Source organism: Sinocyclocheilus rhinocerous, unplaced genomic scaffold (assembly GCF_001515625.1).
Source record: "Sinocyclocheilus rhinocerous isolate Xijiao unplaced genomic scaffold, SAMN03320098_v1.1 scaffold19, whole genome shotgun sequence".
Classification (NCBI taxonomy): Eukaryota; Metazoa; Chordata; class Actinopteri; order Cypriniformes; family Cyprinidae; genus Sinocyclocheilus; species Sinocyclocheilus rhinocerous.
Genome location: NW_015638975.1, coordinates 1,247,422 through 1,265,049, shown reverse-complemented (window position 1 = coordinate 1,265,049; position 17,628 = coordinate 1,247,422). Strand labels below are relative to the sequence as shown.

At 39.2% G+C, this 17,628-nt stretch overlaps 1 pseudogene; it reads left to right on the top strand.

Annotated features, from left to right (window-relative positions):
* Positions 1-17,628, top strand: part of LOC107750604 (talin-2-like) — a 55,386-nt pseudogene that overhangs the window by 29,972 nt on the left and 7,786 nt on the right.

Here is a 17,628-nt window from a genome sequence, read left to right as displayed (position 1 = left end):
CCCCCCCCCCCCCCCCCAAATGTGTTTACAGTTCAGCTTTGCTTGAGTTGTAAAGTTAAGGTCGAGCAGATGTGCTTGTGCCTAAAATAAAGATCATAAGTTACTGATTTTAGTTTTGTTCTGGCTTTTATTCATCTCATATGACCAATATATAATTATTCTCTGTATTCATAATATTCCAGGTTGTTTTTTTTTCTTCTGGGAATTAGTGGTAAATACATTTGTGCAAAAAGCTCAAATGAGAAAAATTGGCAGAGATTGGCAAAGATTGACTGTACAACTCTAAACTCAGACAGGACAGCAAAGCTCATTTTATCCATCTGCTGACAGCTCTGAGAGAAAAATGTGGAAACAGAAGAAGGGGTGATAAGCTTGAGAGAATCTGAGAGGATACAGGAAGAATGTTATGTGGAATAGATGTGAAAAAAATTTGGTAGACCGTTTTATTGTTCTGAAGATGATGAATTGAACTCTCTTTTTGTCTTTCTTGCTGTGTTTGTTTTTGTGGTTACACTACTTAAAGCCTTTATGTATAATATATTGTAAAGGTATTATTAATATATGTTGTAATGCATTATAACTTTTCATAAATAATTGTAAGTTAAAATGCATTATAATGTGTGAAGGTTTGTTTTTAATTCATTATACTTACTAAAACTGTAACAATGAATAGGTAAGTATTATAATGTATTACAGTATGCATTATAAGGTGCATTACAAGTCATAATCAGTGCATTAAAACTACATTTATAATGTGATATATATAAGGGGTTTAAGTAAAGTGTTGCTGATTTTGTTTCTCAGGAAAAAATGAAAAGTAAAAATAAGCTGGTCCCAAGGCTGTTGGGTATAACCAAAGAATCAGTGATGCGAGTGGATGAGAAAACCAAAGATGTGGTTCAGGAGTGGCCACTTACTACAGTGAAAAGATGGGCCGCCTCACCTAAGAGCTTTACACTGGTACTTGCATAACACACATATTCTTACAGACTTACATTTGACTTTCAGATGGCTCAAATAGCTCAGGTACACCTCCTGTGTATGTATGTATGTATGTATGTAAATGTATATATTTGTATATAACTCTGTGCCCAATATACAGGATTTCGGGGAGTATCAGGAGAGCTACTACTCAGTTCAGACCACCGAGGGGGAGCAGATATCTCAGCTTATAGCTGGTTACATCGATATCATTCTCAAGAAGGCCAGTATTAACTCCTTTAACTGTTTTTCCCTCATGAAATATTCAACATTTTGTTGTTTCATGTGCTTTCCTGAATGAGATCCTCCAGGTTTATGAATGATTTTCATATTACACGTGTTCAGATAACAGTATGCACAGTGTTACCAGATTAAACCGTATGCAAAAGTTTGTATAAAGTGTTTATTCACTTCTGTTTGGCCCTACAGAAACAAAGCAAAGACCGCTTTGGTTTAGAGGGAGATGAGGAGGCCACCATGTTAGAGGAATCCGTTTCTCCGAAAAAGTAAGACATGCAGAAATTTTGAGTTGGCAGTGATAAGAACCATATTTCCTTTCAAGGTTTTGTCATTTCTTGCCAGTTGTCTTTGGAAATACTTTTGTAATCAGACCAGTACAGCATTACAGGAAACTCATGCTGGAAAAGCAACCTTATCTCAGACTCTATTTATCTAGATTGAGCTGAGGTTACCTGTTCCACAGACTGCGTCTTCTCTTCTTGAATAACCCCTGAATGTTGTAGTACGAACACAAAAACCTCTTTACTTGTGCCTTTCTTTGTCATTCCCTCTATCTTTATATGTCATTTCCTCTCTGTCTTTCACAGATCTACTATATTGCAGCAGCAGTTTAACCGTGTCGGACGGCCAGAGCATGGGTCTGTGGCACTTCCTGGGATTTTGAGGTCAGGTTCTGTCGGCCCAGAAACACTGAACATGGGCACCATGCCCTCTCCACAACAACAGATCACCACTGGACAGATGCATCTTGGACATATGCCACCACTGGTGAGTCTGCATATACGAATGCTCATGTTCATGGACCAATTAATCAGCAAAGTTCCTAATTTGTCCAGTATTTGACCTCATATTGCACCTTGCTGTCTAGCAGCATATCAACATCAGCCCCTACATAACGCATAGAGGTTGATCAGCAGCTGTCACAGTTTAGATCTGTTGGTGGATTCATGTGTAATTTTTGCCCTCCTTGATCAGAGTGCAGCCCAACAGGCTCTCGTGGGAACCATTAACACCAGTATGCAAGCGGTGCAGCAGGCACAGTCAGACCTAGAGGAGGTGGAAGAGCTGCCACCACTTGGAGATGATATGGTGAGAAAACTAGTAAAAATGACTAATATTTTATTTTATTTTAAAAGTGAATTTAATGAGAATATAGCAAGGAAGTGCACACATCTTGCACACAATTTTTGACTCATGTACCTATTACCATTTTATTTTATTTTATTTTAACTTTTTTATTTTTATTACCTTTTTTTTGTATGCAATTTTTTTTTTCAGGCTTCTAAAATGTGGATTCAGAACAAGATGGATGAGTCCAAGCATGATATTCACTCTCAGGTGGACGCTATTACTGCTGGAACTGCCTCTGTGGTTAATCTTACTGCTGGTAAAGCCTTGACTCTATTAAAATGTATTAAAATACTAAGATGTTTTACAACACTTACTATACATTTTTTACTGTTTATACAAGAGAAAAACCTCGACTGGACTTTTAAAATTAAGAGCTTTAAGCTTCATCTGCAGTATGGTGATTTGACTGAGTTTTGCTATTCTATCTCCCAGGGGACCCGACAGACACGGATTATACAGCGGTAGGATGTGCAATCACCACCATCTCCTCTAATCTGACGGAGATGTCAAAAGGTGTGAAGCTGCTGGCGGCTCTGATGGAGGATGAGGTGGGCAGTGGACAGGACCTCATGAGGGCTGCCAGGACCCTCACCGGAGCTGTATCTGACCTGCTTAAAGCTGTGGAGCCTACACCAGGAGAGGTGTGAGCAAAGAATGTGCTGCGATTAATCATTATCTGTCAGTTTGATGGACTCTGTTGAACATTTTCTCTAAGTCTTTTCATTTTCCCCAAATTATATACAAATGCCATTTACATTTCTGTATCATATGTATAGTTTCGTCTTGAGATACACAAATATGATTAAAATAATTATTTTATGGTAATATTTCTATTTTCTTTTGTTAAAGGCAAATGTATTTTCAGATTTTTTTATTTTTATTTGGTAAATTATTGTAATTATTTATATTTCATTATTAAATTGAATCATAATTCAACTGACTTACACTACCATCAACTCATCTTTATTTATGTAGCACTTTATACATTACAGATTGTTTCAAAGCAGCTTCACAGGAAAATAACAAGCAGTGATTGTGTGGTTGTGTTTTCTCATGCAGCCACGACAGGCGGTTCTGACCGCAGCCGGCAGCATTGGTCAAGCCAGTGGAGATTTGCTTAAACAGATTGGAGAGAATGAAACGGACGAGCGCTTCCAGGTACACAGGTGTCTTTTAAGGAACATGATGTGCATTTGTGTTTTTATCGCCCTGAGTGTATGTGTTCGTGTGTTTCAGGATGTGCTAATGAACCTAGCTAAAGCTGTGGCTAATGCAGCAGCCATGATGGTTCTGAAGGCCAAGAACGTGGCACAGGTTTCTGAAGACAGCGTCTTGCAGAACAGGGTTATTGCAGCTGCGACCCAGTGCGCCCTCTCCACTTCCCAACTAGTGGCCTGTGCCAAGGTGGTTCACATGCACATGTTTCTAATCCAGAGTGTTTAAAAAACTGTGGATAACCTTTTTTTGTGTTTGTGTGTCAGGTTGTGAGCCCCACTATCAGCTCCCCTGTGTGTCAAGAGCAGCTGATTGAAGCAGGGAAGCTGGTGGACCGTTCAGTGGAAGGTTGTGTGAAGGCCTGTCTGTCAGCTACCAGTGATGGAGAGCTTCTCAAGGCCGTCAGCGCAGCAGCTGGTATCGCCACACAGGCTCTCAGTGACCTACTCACACACGTGAGGAACTACGCCACACGCGGGGAACCCATTGGACGCTACGACCAGGCCACGGACACCATCATGACAGTTACAGAGAGTATTTTCAGCAGCATGGGTGATGCTGGTAAGATGAGTGCATCATATACACTACCATTCAAAAGTTTGGAGTTGATAAGGTTTTTTTTAATGATTTGTAAAGAAGTATCCTATGCTCATCAAGACATTTATTTGATTAAAATACAGTAAAAACAGTACTATTGCAAAATATTATTATAAATTAAAATAACTGTTTTCTGTTTTAATTTATTTCAAAATGTAATTCATTCATTTGATGGCATAGAATTTTCAGAATTAATTTTTAAAATGAATTTTCAGCAGCCATTACTCCAGTCTTCAGTGTCACATGATCCTTCAGAAATGATTCTAATATGCTGAGTGTTCAGGAATAACGCATAGAGGTTGATCAGCAGCTGTCACAGTTTAGATCTGTTGGTGGATTCATGTGTAATTTTTGCCCTCCTTGATCAGAGTGCAGCCCAACAGGCTCTCGTGGGAACCATTAACACCAGTATGCAAGCGGTGCAGCAGGCACAGTCAGACCTAGAGGAGGTGGAAGAGCTGCCACCACTTGGAGATGATATGGTGAGAAAACTAGTAAAAATGACTAATATTTTATTTTATTTTAAAAGTGAATTTAATGAGAATATAGCAAGGAAGTGCACACATCTTGCACACAATTTTTGACTCATGTACCTATTACCATTTTATTTTATTTTATTTTAACTTTTTTATTTTTATTACCTTTTTTTTGTATGCAATTTTTTTTTTCAGGCTTCTAAAATGTGGATTCAGAACAAGATGGATGAGTCCAAGCATGATATTCACTCTCAGGTGGACGCTATTACTGCTGGAACTGCCTCTGTGGTTAATCTTACTGCTGGTAAAGCCTTGACTCTATTAAAATGTATTAAAATACTAAGATGTTTTACAACACTTACTATACATTTTTTACTGTTTATACAAGAGAAAAACCTCGACTGGACTTTTAAAATTAAGAGCTTTAAGCTTCATCTGCAGTATGGTGATTTGACTGAGTTTTGCTATTCTATCTCCCAGGGGACCCGACAGACACGGATTATACAGCGGTAGGATGTGCAATCACCACCATCTCCTCTAATCTGACGGAGATGTCAAAAGGTGTGAAGCTGCTGGCGGCTCTGATGGAGGATGAGGTGGGCAGTGGACAGGACCTCATGAGGGCTGCCAGGACCCTCACCGGAGCTGTATCTGACCTGCTTAAAGCTGTGGAGCCTACACCAGGAGAGGTGTGAGCAAAGAATGTGCTGCGATTAATCATTATCTGTCAGTTTGATGGACTCTGTTGAACATTTTCTCTAAGTCTTTTCATTTTCCCCAAATTATATACAAATGCCATTTACATTTCTGTATCATATGTATAGTTTCGTCTTGAGATACACAAATATGATTAAAATAATTATTTTATGGTAATATTTCTATTTTCTTTTGTTAAAGGCAAATGTATTTTCAGATTTTTTTATTTTTATTTGGTAAATTATTGTAATTATTTATATTTCATTATTAAATTGAATCATAATTCAACTGACTTACACTACCATCAACTCATCTTTATTTATGTAGCACTTTATACATTACAGATTGTTTCAAAGCAGCTTCACAGGAAAATAACAAGCAGTGATTGTGTGGTTGTGTTTTCTCATGCAGCCACGACAGGCGGTTCTGACCGCAGCCGGCAGCATTGGTCAAGCCAGTGGAGATTTGCTTAAACAGATTGGAGAGAATGAAACGGACGAGCGCTTCCAGGTACACAGGTGTCTTTTAAGGAACATGATGTGCATTTGTGTTTTTATCGCCCTGAGTGTATGTGTTCGTGTGTTTCAGGATGTGCTAATGAACCTAGCTAAAGCTGTGGCTAATGCAGCAGCCATGATGGTTCTGAAGGCCAAGAACGTGGCACAGGTTTCTGAAGACAGCGTCTTGCAGAACAGGGTTATTGCAGCTGCGACCCAGTGCGCCCTCTCCACTTCCCAACTAGTGGCCTGTGCCAAGGTGGTTCACATGCACATGTTTCTAATCCAGAGTGTTTAAAAAACTGTGGATAACCTTTTTTTGTGTTTGTGTGTCAGGTTGTGAGCCCCACTATCAGCTCCCCTGTGTGTCAAGAGCAGCTGATTGAAGCAGGGAAGCTGGTGGACCGTTCAGTGGAAGGTTGTGTGAAGGCCTGTCTGTCAGCTACCAGTGATGGAGAGCTTCTCAAGGCCGTCAGCGCAGCAGCTGGTATCGCCACACAGGCTCTCAGTGACCTACTCACACACGTGAGGAACTACGCCACACGCGGGGAACCCATTGGACGCTACGACCAGGCCACGGACACCATCATGACAGTTACAGAGAGTATTTTCAGCAGCATGGGTGATGCTGGTAAGATGAGTGCATCATATACACTACCATTCAAAAGTTTGGAGTTGATAAGGTTTTTTTTAATGATTTGTAAAGAAGTATCCTATGCTCATCAAGACATTTATTTGATTAAAATACAGTAAAAACAGTACTATTGCAAAATATTATTATAAATTAAAATAACTGTTTTCTGTTTTAATTTATTTCAAAATGTAATTCATTCATTTGATGGCATAGAATTTTCAGAATTAATTTTTAAAATGAATTTTCAGCAGCCATTACTCCAGTCTTCAGTGTCACATGATCCTTCAGAAATGATTCTAATATGCTGATCTGGTGTTCAGGAAACATTTCTTATTGTAAATGTTAAACTGAAACTGTGATATTTTGAATAAAAAATTAATGCGTCCTTGCAGAGTAAATGTAAAAAAAAACCTACTGACTCCATTGCCAGACCAAATTAGTTTTCTTTGCCTAGCTCCTCTGTGCTGTGTAATAGTAGAGATTTACTATTCTTCTCCATAGGTGAGATGGTACGACAGGCACGGGTTCTTGCCCAGGCGACCTCTGACCTGGTGAATGCCATGAGATCAGATGCTGAGGTGGAGGTGGATGTGAACAACTCCAAGAAGCTTCTTGCAGCTGCTAAACTGCTTGCAGATGCCACTGCTCGAATGGTTGAGGCTGCAAAGGTGGGTTAGCAAACCTATTCGTTAAATATCCACTGTTCTGTACCAGTAGATATCAGTTTTATTCTGCAATTCTGCTGTAATTATGAGAAAACTGCTTGTTTTCTAACTTTTTTAAAGTACTGTTAAAGTACTGTTAAGTACTAATAAACAGCCAGTATGCTAGTAATATGCATGCTAATAAGCAACTAGTTAATAGTGAATAGTATTCCCTAATCTAAAGTGTAAAAACTTAGTTCAAATAAATGCTGTTCTTTTCAACTTTCTTTTAATCAAAGTATTCTTATGCTTGCTGTTGTTTCAAAACCCCCTAGGAAGTTTGCGGGGGCCCGACCCCAGGCTGTCCACTGTCCTATACCAGGAGGACAAAAATATATTAAACATAGCTCTTACAAATGCTGGAGTATTTTGTAAGATTGAGACATTTTTGCTCTAATGAAGCATTTCCCACAAGTTATTTTGAGCATCTCTCTGTTTAATAATCTGGGATCTAATAGACGAGCAGTAGACTTGTTACATGTCTGTGTGTTTAGGGAGCTGCTGCATACCCTGAAAATGAAGACCAGCAGCAGAAGCTCCGGGAGGCTGCGGAGGGGCTGCGTGTGGCCACAAACGAAGCTGCACAAAACGCCATTAAGAAGAAACTCATAACAAGACTGGAGGTCAGTGAATTGCTTATGATTTTGATTATGAGAAAAATTATTGAATTTAGGCAGGACTGCATGTAATCAATGCAAGGAAAACGCTACATTGAGTGTCTGCTTTGATTTTCCAGAACGCTGCTAAACAAGCTGCTGCCGCTGCAACTCAAACCATTGCGGCATCCCAGAATGCAGCAGCCTCTAACAAGAACACTGCTGCCCACCAACAACTTGTTCAAAGCTGCAGGGTTTGTATAAGAATATTTTTTGAATTTCCAAACAAGTGGTAGTAATGATAGTCCTCCTGTTGTGTTTATAACTGTGTGTTTATATTCTCTGTTCATGTGCGTTAGGCTGTAGCTGATCATATTCCTCAGCTGGTGCAGGGAGTGAGGGGCAGTCAGGGGCAGCCAGAGGATGGTAGTGCCCAACTTGCCCTCATCATTGCCAGTCAGAACTTCCTTCAGGTAACCATCAGTCCTTTTACTGATGCTAACCACATGTCACTCATCTGATAACATCACTCTTCATTAAAAGTGCTCTTTGATTGCTAAAATGTCTAATTCCATGTTTGTTTTCCAGCCTGGAAGTAAGATGGTGTCTTCAGCGAAGTCGTCTGTTTCGACTGTGACGGATCAGGCGGCAGCCATGCAGCTTGGGCAGTGTGCAAAGAACCTGGCCACCTGCCTGGCTGAACTCCGCACTGCTGCACAGACGGTACTGATTCTGTCTTCTCCACACATGTATTTAATGAGTAGAAGATCCAAAATTGAAGATTGTCATTTACTCACCCTAGTGGCATTCCAAACCTTGATGTCTTTCTTTTGTGGAACAAAAAGAGGATATTTTGAGGAATGTTGGTAAACAAGCAGTTTCAGTTCCCATTGACTTTCACAAAAAGAGGATATTTAGAGGAATGTTGGTAAACAAGCAGTTTCAGTTCCCATTGACTTTCACTGTATGGACAAAAATACAATTGAAGTCAATGTGAACCGAAACTGTTTGGTTACCAACATTCTTCAAAATGTCTTATTTTCTGTTACTCAGCAGAAAAAAGTCATACAGGGTTCGGATTGACATGAGGGTGAGTAAATGACAAAATATTCATTTTTGGCTGGACTATCCCTTATTCAAATCCTGTCATGTGATATGTAGGCTCATGAGGCGTGCGGCCCCATGGAGATCGACTCTGCCCTTATTGCTGTGCAGACGCTTAGGAATGAACTCCACGATGCAAAAATGGCAGCTTCCGAGGGACAACTGAAACCTTTACCTGGGGAATCAGTGAGTTGAGACCCATTTAATATCAGTGATACTATGATTATTTTATAATTTACTTTACTTTTAGTCATTTAGCAGATGCTTTTATCCAAAGCGACTTACAAATAATTGAAAAAATATATACTTTAAACATAGACATACTGATATTGTGAATTATGCATTCATTTGATGTCATTTAATTTTTGTGGTTTAGTTGGAAAAATGCACTCAGGATCTGGGTGGCACATCTAAGGCTGTTGGTTCCTCAATGGCCCAATTGCTTACCTGTGCAGCACAGGGAAATGAGCATTACACAGGTAATACACCCACTCTTACATGCAACACATTTATTTGGCTAAATGGGGGCATATCTTGCAGCTCTGTTCTTTCATGTAAAGCTAATTATAAGTAATAACCCTAGCCCTAAATGTTAAGATTTTTTGGAATAAAAAAAAAAAATTAACAAAATTATTCATTTTATTTATATTTGAGGATGTTTCTAGAGGTTTTGTCAAATTAAGTTAACCTCCAGGGACTGTTTTGTTACCTACAATATAGCTAAACAAACAAACATACATTCTGGTTCACACACACTCCCATGAATTGTATGTGTTTGCAGGGGTAGCTGCTAGTGAAACTGCCCAGGCTCTTAAGACGTTAGCACAGGCTGCGAGGGGTGTTGTTTGTAAGTCGCTTTGGATAAAAGCGTCTGCTAAATGACTAAATAAATAAATAAATATCTTGCAGCTCTGCACTGGAATAAAAAATTTAAACGAGGTTATGGAAGGATCAGCTAAATTAATTTCTGAAGCCAAGGAGGCGCTGGTTGCTCCTGGTGATGCAGAGATACAACAGAGGCTAGCTCAGGTGAGGGAGGGGGGAGAAGATGTCTTATTTGTTTTTGTTTTTTTAACATTAAATTAAATGTAATTATTTAACAGATGTTATTATTCACGATATTAACTTAGAAATGAGGAAGTCCACACACAATTTATCATTGAGGAGCCAGCAATATTAGCAGTACCACAATACTGAATTTCAAAAATAAACTACTTTTGATCACTTACTGAAAGAAGTATTCATTTTCTTAAAAAGTACATATAAATATTTCTAAATATATTTTGTATATATGTGTGTGTCTCTGTTTTGTGTGTTAGGTTGCAAAGGCTGTGTCCCACTCACTGAATGCATGTGTGAACTGTCTACCTGGACAAAAGGATGTTGATATGGCTCTGAAAAGCATCGGAGAAAAATGTTTATTCAGTACTGTTACAAGCAAAGAAATATTTTACATGTTATTACAAGTCAGCCCATTAGTATGATTTCTGAAGGATCATGTGACACTGAAGTCTGGAGTAATAGCTGGTGAAAATTCAGCTTTGCCATCACAGGAATAAATTACATTTCAAACTAAAATAAAATAGAAAATGGTTGTTTTAAATTGCAAAAATGTTTCACAATATTACTGTTTTACTCTATTTATTTTGATCAAATAAATGCAGCCTTGGTGAGCGTAAGAGACTTTTTTCCCCCAAAAAAACATTAAAAAGTCACCACACACACCACACTTTTGAATGGTAGTGTATATTATTACCAAAGTGAATAATGCAGATTTTAGTATAAGCATTTCAAGTATGTATCTCACATACTAAATGGGCAAAACTGCTGTTATGATGCTGAACTGCAATATTCATTTAGCCTGTTGATACAGTTAAATGTTGATGCATATCATTAGATGATAACCGATCTGTTATCCACCTCTTTCTGATATATAGATTCTCGGTGAGTCTATGGCTGGGATCTTTCATAACTGCAAGACAGGAGATGTTCCAGCATTTGGAGACTGTGTGGGTGGAGCCTCTAAAGCTCTGTGTGGTCTGACCGAAGCAGCTGGACAGGTAAGACGCTACCCACTCTGCCCTTTAATGTCATCATTTGTTAACAACAATTATACATTTTTACCTCTGAATACTTTATCTTATGTATGTATCAATCATACTTTTTATGTGTCTCTAGGCTGCTTACCTAGTGGGTGTGTCTGACCCCAACAGCCAAGCTGGACATCCAGGCTTAGTGGATCCTATCCAGTTCGCTCGTGCTAATCAGGCAATCCAGATGGCTTGCCAAAATCTTGTTGACCCAGACAGTAGTCCTTCCCAGGTAGCGTCAGACATTAGGCATGTAGTGTTTGGGCGTAAGTATATACAGTATACAAGTATATACAATATACAGTATGCATATTGCAGGTGCTCTCAGCTGCCACCATTGTTGCTAAGCACACCTCAGCACTGTGTAATGCTTGCCGATTGGCCTCGTCTAAGACTGCAAACCCTGTGGCTAAAAGACACTTCGTGCAGTCAGCCAAAGAAGTGGCCAACAGCACAGCCAACCTGGTCAAAACAATCAAGGTTAAACCACTCGTCTTTATACATTAATCCAACTTTTATCCACTCCAGTGACATCAAATGATTGTTCTCTAACATCATTTTCTAACATTTACCTCTTCTCTCCCACCATAGGCTTTGGATGGAGATTTCTCTGAGGAAAACCGTGAGAAATGTCATGTTGCCACAGCGCCGCTCACTGAAGCTGTTGACAATCTGACCACGTTTGCTTCCAATCCAGAGTTTGCTAGTATTCCTGCGCAGATAAGTAGAGAGGTACTAGGTTCTTCTTCTTTGGATTGTTATTTACGATTATGTCCTCCTTGTTGTTCATATTTATGTTTTTCTACTCACAATTTAGGGTTCTGCTGCACAGGAGCCAATCATCCAGTCGGCTCGCGCAATGCTTGATAGCTCCACCCACCTTTTGAAGACCGCTAGGTCATTGGTTATGAACCCTAAAGATCCACCCACATGGTCATTACTGGCGAGCCATTCACGCACCGTGTCAGACTCCATCAAGAGCCTCATTACTGCTATCAGGTAACACACATATACTCACAGTTTTGTAGTTTGTATGAGACCCACAGAATAGAAATGAGCTACTATGAATGTGTTTTTTGTTTTAAGTTCATGTGATTGATATTACAGGGATAAAGCCCCTGGCCAGAAAGAATGTGACTCAGCCATTGATGATATCAATAAATGCATTCGAGATATTGAGCAGGCCTCTCTTGCAGCTGTCAGCCAAAATCTTTCTCGTAGAGATGAAGTTTCATCTGAGGTAAATGTGTGTTTATACTGCAGCTACTGGGGCTTTTTTCCCCTCTTTATTTTCATGTAAGATGGTACATTTTTAAATTATATTTTCTTTTAGTGGCATCTTTTTACTAAGTACTATGAATGAAGGCAAGTATTGCTGATACTGATGCCTCTATTGCATGGATCTTTTCCTATTTCTGATAATAAAATGAGTAATTATAGCCATAACATTACAGTAACATTGAAAGCCATAATTTTTAACACTTAATTGGCAGAACATAAAAAAACGTAACTTTTAATTTTAAGTGTTCTTAAATTGATCTCTATATATGTCCATTATAATAAATGTCACATTTATCTGTGAATTTAATATGGTGTGTATTTAGTAATTCTATAGTAATATAGTGATATTTCTGTCTCTGTCGATGTCAGCTCTCTCTGTTTGAAAGAACTGTTGGTTCATTTTTCCTCACACTTTGTTTTGTGCATTTGTTTTCACAATAAATAAGAAAATTATGAGTTAAATCTTCTGTAACAATATTTTTATGTGAGGATCAGGAAATTACAGTGGGTTTTCTAACCAGGAGTCCTTAACCATTATTGTACGTTTCAGGGTTTGCAGGAGCAGTTAACTTCATCTGTTCAGGAGGTGGGTCACCTGATTAAGCCGATTTCCACAGCAGCAAAAGGAGAAGCAGCCCAGCTGGGTCATAAGGTGACTAAAATTGCCTTTACAGTCTAAAATTAATTGTCATATAGTTTTCAACCCTAATGCATGGCATATTTAGCTCATACCTATGTCTGTCCCTCAGGTCTCTCAGTTGGTCAGTTACTTCACTCCTCTGGTCTCCGCCTCTATGGGCATGGCTTCCAAAATCTTGGATCATCAGCAGCAGATGAACCTTCTGGATCAGACCAAGACTCTCGCTGAGTCTGCTCTACAAATGCTGTACGCTGCCAAAGAAGGTGGTGGAAACCCAAAGGTACTTCTCATTCATTCATTCAAATAGTTTTTCTTCCTAGAAAATGTCAATCTCTTAGCAAATTCATTAACTCATTTGTCTTCAGGCGGCTCATACCCATGATGCCATAGCAGAAGCTGCACAGTTGATGAGGGAAGCTGTTGATGACCTCTTGCTGACCCTGAATGAAGCTGCTAGTGAGGTTGGCATGGTCAGTGGCATGGTGGATTCGATTGCTGATGCCATGGGCAAGGTAATAACCCACATACTTTTGCATTAATACTGCCTTAATACACATTGGAATTCCATTCAATTGAAAATAATTGACATTTTAAGTGTTTTAAATGATAAACAGCCATGTAACACATTTTAATGGTCTTGTCATTCTGTAGTTAGGTGAAGGTACCTCACCAGAACCAGAAGGTTCATTTGTAGAATATCAGACCACCATGGTGAGATACTCCAAAGCTATTGCTGTCAGTGCACAGGAGATGGTAAGCAATCATCATTTTCTACACTTAACATGTTTCATATATTTCTTTATATCATAAAGATTTATACATGGTCTTTGGTGTCTAATATCACTGTATCCCTTCGTTCTCACCCTCAGATCACTAAATCAGTGAGTGCTCCGGAGGATCTGGGCAGTTTGGCCTCTCATGTCACTGCAGACTACAATCAGCTTGCAGTTCAGGGACGTCTGGCTGCTGCTACTGCTGAACCAGAGGAGGTGACCGACATACACATGCATGGTCACTCTGTATTTCTCTTTCACACACACGCATACTGACCCTTGTGTTTGTTGGTGATTGTAGATCAGCTTCCAGATAAAGACACGAGTGCAGGAACTGGGGCACGGCTGTATTGGGCTTGTTCAGAAGGCTGGAGCGCTGCAGATCTGTCCATCTGACTCGTTCACAAAGAGAGAACTTATTGAGTGCGCACGTGCTGTCACAGAGAAGGTAGTAAAATGCAGAACACAAAACCAAATTATATGCTTTTCGCATTTCATTGAGTTTTCTGTTCAGTTGCCAATATCTGCATATAGTAGCAGTGATTTTGTTTTCTGTAGGTGTCTATGGTGCTTTCGGCATTGCAAGCTGGTAATAAGGGCACTCAAGCCTGTATCACTGCTGCCAGTGCTGTATCAGGCATCATCGCTGACCTGGACACCACCATCATGTTTGCTTCTGCTGGCACACTCAATGCTGAGAACGATTCAGACTCCTTCGCTGATCACAGGTACAGTGAGGTTACAGTACATATGTAGTGCAATGGGGTTAATTTACAGTCAATGGTGAAGCCCTGAAATAAAAATGATTGGCGAAAATCAAACATTTGGGATACATTGGGCCAAAAAAAGAATCTGAATTTTGAGTTTTTTTATTTATTTTATTTTGTTTTATTATTATTATTGTTATTCCCCATTTTAGAATTTCCTTCTTTTTCATCTGAAATTTTTAGATGGCTGAAATTTCGGTGCATCGTTATCAGTCATTGCAAAATGCCAAAAGCCAACAGGGTAGTCTTGTGTTATCCTGGAGTTTATTTTTGCAGTTATAACAAGGTGTCTAACAGGGATGTCCCGAGAGTTCTTCGGGGACAGGGGCTTAAATGTAAAAAAGGGGAACTTTTATGGAGTAACTCAAATTTAAAAAAATTACTATGGTAAAATTATGGTCACACTTTATTTTAAGATCCAATTCTCTCAATTCATCAAATTCTCTCAATTCCATCAACTATGACTTTTGCCTCAAACTCCTAATTTGCTACTTATTAATAGTTAATAAGGTTGTTGTTATGTTTAGGTATTGGGTAGGATTAGGGATGTAGAATAAGGTCATGCAGAATATGTGCTTTTATAAGTACTAATAAACAGCCAATATATTAATAATAGGCATGCTAACTAGTTAATAGTGAGAAGTGGTATATTACATTTATTTGTATGCTTAATTTGTTGTATCATTTGAGATCAAAAAAGAGACCAGGGAGTGTTACAAGAAACATGGAACAGCACAGGAGATTGGTTACCAGAGAAAGCTGTCAAATATACAATTTAACAGTTAAAAAATATGACCCCAGAATGCTACAATTGACTTTAAATGTTTTTAGGGAGAATATTCTGAAGACAGCCAAAGCACTGGTGGAGGACACTAAGAACCTTGTTTCAGGTGCAGCATCAAGTCAAGAGAAGCTGGCCCAGGCCGCCCAGTCTTCTGCCAAGACTATCACACAACTTACAGATGTGGTGAAATTGGGAGCAGCCAGCATAGGCCCGGATGACCCAGAAACACAGGTGAGAGCCGTGGAGAAAGTGATGAGGACAGATGAGAAGTCAAACACAGGGATTTGCCAGCAGCCGCTCGGAGGTCATCTCTCTGGAATGCACATGTGTTGTTGTCATTCATCTCCTGGTAGGTGGTGCTGATCAACGCAGTGAAGGATGTTGCTAAAGCTTTAGCTGAGCTCATTAGTGCCACCAAGTGTGCAGCAGGAAAAGCTGCAGATGACCCCTCCATGTTCCAGCTCAAGAGTGCGGCCAAGGTACAACTCTCAAAAACACTTCTGCACAACATAAATATTATTCTCCCTTTTCCACATTTTCTCTCATACCTCAAGAGCACAGAACTTGGTAAGAAATACTCCATCTAGACAATTAGCTGTTATAAATTTGTCTCTGAAACTGTAATCTCCCAGTTGTCCTTCAGAAATCTGGCTGCACGGATGGAAATGTCTCCTAACTCAGATATGAGTAAAAGTGTTCTGGTGAGAAGCTCATTCCAGTGTGTGCCATTAATCAGATTAATTATTAATAAGAAAATGAATGTTTTCTTCTCCATCAGCTTCTTTCATTCCCATTGCACACTTAGTCCCAAATACTGTGCGATAAAATGAACTACATGCTCTATTAATGGTATAGTTCTGCATGAGTTTGGATTCATTAATTTTTAGTATTCAAAAAAATTTTAGTTTTACCAGTTTGACCTTAGATCAGTGTTATTTTAGTATTGTTTATGTGCTGTTTTGGCTTTTATTTTTATATTTGCAGTTTTCATTTTCATTTTAGTTTAAGTTAGTCATTTTGTTTATATAAATATCTAGAGAGAGAGAGGTTACTGGTGCATATATACAATGTTTTAATAATTAAGTTGCCGAGTTTTTCATTTAATAATTTCATTTCATTTTTATTTCAGCTTTATTTCAGTCAGTGAAAACAATATATGTCTTTATAAATTGAGAAGATAGGAGAAACTAAGTTGTTGTCTATAAATTGCTGGTTTCCAAAGGCAGACATGTTTGCAATAGTGAACTTTGCCATCAAATGTTCTTCTGTAAAAGTTCAACTAATGATGACACTGGGAGTGGTATTCTCAGATGTGAAATGTAAATGTATGCCTTACGTCTGTGTGTTCAGGTTATGGTAACTAATGTAACATCCTTACTGAAAACGGTGAAGGCAGTGGAGGATGAGGCTTCAAGAGGAACCAGAGCTCTGGAAGCCACTATCGAGTGCATCAAACAGGAACTCACAGTAAGTTGAAAACGCAAGAAAAGAGTGTAAACGCATCATTTTTTTATCATGTTAATCATCAATTCTTTAAACTGACCTTAATTTGAACATTTAAATGAACAATTGTGTCGTCATCAGGTGTTTCAGTCTAAAGAAGCGCCTGAGAAATTGACCACTCCCGAAGAGTTCATTCGCATGACGAAGGGCATCACCACAGCAACCGCCAAAGCTGTTGCAGCAGGAAATTCTGCCAGACAGGAAGATGTCATCTCCACAGCAAACCTCAGCCGCAAGGTCATAGCCGATATGCTGACCACATGCAAGGTGTGGCATATACTTGTTTTCTGCCGGTGTCCCTCTATGCTTCATCATCGCTGGATTGTCAAATGTGTTTTTGGTGCACATAACGGACTCTAATATCTGCCCCTCAGCAAGCGGCGTATCATGAGGAAGTGAGTGAAGAGGTCAGGAGCAGAGCTCTGTTATATGGCACTGAATGTACCAATGGATATATAGAGCTCCTAGAACATGTCCTACAGGTACAAACACAGTCATTTACACACACAATGAATCTGCATGGTGCTTTGATGGTGCTTTTGTTCAGGATTGGTCTTAACCAGAACTGTTTATGGCTTATATTTATTTCAGGTCTTACAAAAGCCAACAGGTGACCAGAAACAGAAATTGGCAATGTTTTCTAAAAAGGTTGCTGCAGCCGTCACTGAACTGATTCAAACAGCTGAGGCAATGAAAGGTAAGAGATATATTATAACACACACCTTCATTAAGACACAAACATGTTCACTCTGTGTACTTTGGGGATACTTTGGACTTACTGTGCTGAGTAAAGTTTCCTATTTTTCCTGTCTCGCTTAAGATGAGGGTGAGTACCGTCAAAGTCCCTTTAAGGCAAGTCATGTCACTCGGTGGCCATCTTTGAAATGCCTCTCGGGCATGCAAGTGCAGCTCCTATCTC